Source organism: Notolepis coatsorum, assembly GCF_963971535.1.
Source record: "Notolepis coatsorum genome assembly, chromosome: 17".
NCBI lineage: Eukaryota > Metazoa > Chordata > Actinopteri > Aulopiformes > Paralepididae > Notolepis > Notolepis coatsorum.
In genome coordinates this window covers 93,244,427-93,249,694 of record NC_140181.1, presented here as the reverse complement: position 1 = coordinate 93,249,694, position 5,268 = coordinate 93,244,427, and positions in this window count along the sequence as shown.

Genomic DNA, 5,268 nt, shown 5'->3' with positions numbered 1-5,268 from the left:
GCGAGATATATGCAATGAGACGCTGAGCGGGAGCTAGTGTGATACAGAACTTTCTCAAATTGAATGAGGACAAAACTGAAGTCCTATTTGTTGGCCCCAAATCAAAAAGAGAGATGCTAAAAAATAATCTAGGAAGCTTAACCACTTGGATTAAACCGGAGGTGACAAGTCTCGATGTCATCCTGGACTCAGATTTGAACTTCAATGCCCATTTAAACAAAGTGACCAAATTAGCGTTCTTTCATCTCAGAAACATAGCGAAGGTAGGCCCACTATTCATAAATTAAAATGATGCAGAGAAGCTAATTCATGCTTTTATATCTAGCTGACTAGACTACTGCAAAGCACTATTCACTGGTCTCCCCAAGAAAACGACTGAAAGACTCCAGCTCATTCAAAACTCTGCAGCTAGACTACTAACTAATACCAAAAGGAGGGGACACATTAGTCTCGTCTTAGCTACTCTACACTGGCTTCCTGTAACTTTTAGAATGGATTTTAAGGTGCTTCTCCTCACATACAAAGCTCTAAATGGACAAGGACCCAGCTACATAGCTGACTCTCTAATAAACTACACACCCGACCGCCAGAACACTGCGATCATCAGATGCAGGTCTATTAGAGGTCACCAGAAAGAGTCATAAGAAGATCGGTGATGCAGCCTTTGTAAACTACGCCCTAAAACTGTGGAACACGTTACCCAACAATATTAGGGAAGCCAATACGTTATTAAAAAAAAAAGCTTTACCAAAGCATTTGACTGACTATTATACTGCACTATTTCTCTGTGATTGACATTGCACTATTTCTCTATGTTTTATTCCCCATGTTTTTATTCTCTTTTTTATTTTTTTTTTTTTGATCAAATTTTTTATTGACATTCTCACGAAACAAGACAACACATTAACCACAATCACAATACATAGAACTTCACAAGAAAATAACAAAAACAATAATAATAATGACTAACAATTATACAGACAAAAGAAAAGAAACCAGAGTTCAACCTACTAAATTAATTCCAAGGGGTACTATCTAATAAATGGTCTTAACCAGTGTTCAGTCCCGATTCCCGGCCGTGTGACCCCATATTAATAAAACGTACATCTCCAACCCACCACAAGGACCATTTTTTGGGGGAACACGACCTGAAACCAGAGCAATGAACCTTCATGAAAAAACAAAAACCTGTAGGTGTTCCATAGACTCACAGAGACCGTGTAAAAGTGGCCAAACAGTGAAGAACTAGTTAAATAGCTGCCCCCCCATAATATCCCCAGCTAAACTCAAGATGACAAGACAAGGGACAAGACAGACAAAAACACTTCCTCCTCCCCCTCCCAAGAGACCGCCGGACTCACCCGAACACGCACCCCAACCCCGCTCAGCCGCACACTGCGGTCTTTACCTTCTCAGCTGCTGCGAACCACAGGTCAATTCCAGCCTGCCCCACCCCAATCACCCGGGCTGTGGATATCTCAAGATAAATCACATCCAATAGAGTTAGGGACCAGTTAATCATTGTAAGCTTCTCAGGCTCCTTCCATCTCATTGCTTTCTCTTTTTTATTTTTAATGATCTTTTCCCCCCTTCTTTTTCCGTTTTTCTCCCATCCCAATGTTAGTCGTTATGCCAATTCCTAATCCCCTTCCTGGTCGTTGCGCACTCTCCCCCCTACCGTCGGTCTGGGAGGGCGGAGACTATCACATGCTTCCTCCGACACATGCTCTGATGACAGATCTGATGAAATGATATTTTATATCGACATGTTTACATCTCTGTCGGCACACAGGGTTTCTAGCAATCGCAATGGTTCCCTGGTTGTCCTCATAAACAACAGCCTTCTTATATACATAGGTATCCATTCCTTCAAGCAGTTGTTCTAGATAAATACATTCCTGTATTGTCATAGCTAAGAATGACACTGATTTATTGTCCAACAGACGACATGGTAGCAGACGCTATGACGAAGCCTGCTTCGAAACTGAAATTGAAAAGATTTGCAGAGGTCATGTTTGGTGTGTAAATATTGCCTGTTATGTAGTATTGACTGCCATATTCTTTTTGATGATTCTGAACGGTATTATTTTCTTTGAAATTAGTTTTTGGAGAAGTTGTACAGTGTACTAGACAACCCTAAGTGGGAGTGTTAAAGTTAGAGGTTATATGATTGCTAGTAGCTGTCTAACTATGCATAACTGTTTCCACTAGAGGGCGCTATAGGCGGAGCCGCTAATGCTACCGCCAGGTGGAGGGTATTTAAGGAGATGTCTCCTCCCCCTCTATCTCTTCCCACCTGCCTCTCACGGAGAGGAGAACTCATGTGCTGCTGTGTGCAATTGTAAATAATAAACCATGCCGATTAAAGGCTGAAGAGAGAAACCATGTCTCATGAACATATTATTGTTGCCCCATAGCCAGACTCTGTCAACAGTATTTAATAGCCAGTCAGACATGAACCAACGTCAAATAACCATATCTGGGTTCATCACAGGGGAAGTGCAAGAATGTTAACTTGTAAAACAGGATTATACCATCTGCCTTGTACAACATGCCTCAACAATTGAAATGTGAAAAACGTTGAACTGCAATGTAGTAAAACTACTCCCCCCATCACTGGCTGTGGATTCAATTAGCATTTAAACAGAGTGCAGATGCAAAAAAAGATAAGTGTGACAACCAGCCCCAGTCGCCCTTATAATCTGTTAAACAGAGCAAATCCATTCTCTGCTGTGTTTACAGCCGCATGTCAACCTACCAGTAGTTTGAGCAAATAAATGGTGCATTTATATAGCGCTTTTATCCAAAGCGTTGTACAATTTGTTCCTCACAATTTACCCATTCATGCAGACATTCACAGACCGATGGCAGAGGCAACGATGCAAGGTGCCAACCTGCTCATCAGGAGCAATTAGGGGTTAAGTGTCTTGCTCAAGGACGCTTCGACACGCTGCCCGGGAGGAGTGGGAATCGAACCGGGAACCTCCAGATTACCAGACATCCACTCTACCTCCTGACCCACTGTCGCAAGACACTTAACCCCTAACTGCTTCGGATGAGCAGGTTGGCACCTTGCATGGTCGCTTCCACTGTCTGTGTGTGAATGTCTGAGTGAACGGATACATGTAAGGCATAAGTTGTAGAGCACTTTGTATAAAAGTGATACATAAATGCAGTCCATTTACCATTTAGTTACTTCAGCCAAGGCAAAGCCATAGCAGAGGTTATGCAATTGGTCCCATCTTAAAAATAAATTATGAATGTCATGACGTTTGCTGTGGAATGAGATGAGAAAATGGAATGGGGTGAATAAAATAACGTTATATTATATGACTATATGGATTTGTGTGTAACAACAGTATTGCACATTGGTATGTAGCAGTCCAGGTTCAATAGCAGCAGTCATGGTGCATTTTACGTAAACAGTGTAGACAGCAGGTAAGCAGATTTGCAAAGTGGAATATTTAGGTTTATGAGTTGAGATGCCTGATGACCTGGTAATAATAACTTGTGCTGTAAGTGGGCCGTATTAGGGGGTGGGAAACTGATGGGTGGGGATCGGGCGTTGTGGACAGCGACTCCTACAGGTCGGTTGGTGCGCCTGCGCAGTAGAATCAGGAAGTGTCGGGGGCAGCGTGAGCCTCCCACGCGTTACTCCTCGCCACTGAGAGATCGAGCTGCGCAGGTGAAAAGATGCGACTGCTGTTACCTCAAGTACCGGAGGGGACTTGTGCTATGTATGACTTAGTCCACATTGCAGCCGGCTTGTGGGAGGCAAGAAACAGCGTTCTTGACAGGGGAGGGTTGAATTGGATGATACGAAATTGGGATGGGAGAAAATATAGAAAAATGGGAGAAAAAGTGGATAAAAAAAAAAAAATGTGCTGTAAGTGGTATATCTTTGTTAAAATAAGTGTCAGATTGCTCTACATTCCAACAGTCATCACTGATATGGTGTTCACTGTTCACTCAGTAACATGGGTCTCCCAGTCCCTCCGCTCTGCAGTAAACACAAAATAAATTTTCTGGTATTCCTTCCTACTTTATCCAATCAGGAGAGAGGACCCTAGATATTTTTTTTTTACTTATTTCAAGAAATCTTACCAAGCCACTGCACTGGTAGATAATTTTACTTGTTTCAAGGACACATTTGCTTAAAACAAAAAAAAAGTGTTTTTGTTTTTATTTCTTATTTTTGCAGTGTGGAGCTCTCTCTCCTGATTGGATAAAGTGAAACAGGATACCAGAAAAAAAGGGCAGGAGCAGGAGGGACTGGGAGACTGGCTGTCGGAGTGTAGAGCTATTATTTTAACATGTAGACCACTTATTTTAACAAACAAACAAAAACAAAATGCCACTTACAGCACCTTTAAGTCTGGTGTTACGTGCAGCCGAGCTCCTGTATCATCTGCCAGACGGTAACAGGGAGAACTGTGTGTCTCTGTGCTGAATGGCTGACTGTGGTGCCTGGTGCTGTGTTGCCTCCACTCCCATCCGTAGTGATTTGAGGTAGTGGGCAGAACATTCCCTCTACCAGGCTGTGATGCAGCCCGTCAGCAAGCTCTCCATGGTGCACCTGTAGAGGTTCGTGAGGATGCTGGCGGTCATACAACAGTGGCTCAGGAGGTAGAGCGGTCGTCTGGTGATCGGAAGGTTCCTGGTTCGATTCCTGCTCCTCCCGGGCAGCATGTCAAAGTGTCCTTGAGCAAGACACTTAACCCCTAATTGCTCCACATGAGCAGGTTGGCACCTTGCATGGTTGCCTCCGCTGTCTGTGTGTGAATGTGTGAGTGAATGTGAGGAACAAAGCGCTTTGGATAAAAGCGCTATATAAATGCACCATTTACCATGTATTTACATTCATGCCAAACATACTCAGTCTCCTCAGGAAATAGAGCTTTCTCGACCACTGTGTCCGTGTGGAGTGTCCCGGAGAGGTGCTCGCTGATGGTGCACACCGAGGAACTCGAAGCTGCTGACCCTTTCAACCTCAGCTTCGCCAAAGTAGAAGGGGAGGTGGTCCGTGCCCATTATGATCAAGCTCAGCCTGTGGAAAAGAGACTGTACACACAAGAGTCAAGCATTATTATGAGCAGTCAAAGACAGGACAATACTGCAGGTTTAATGCCTTGCTCCAGGGCACATGGTGGATGGGGTGAAATAGATCTGTTGAAACTGATTTATTGGATGTTTTAATGAATGAATGAATGAATGAATGAATGAATGAATGAATGAATGAATGAATGAATGAATGAATGAATGAATGAA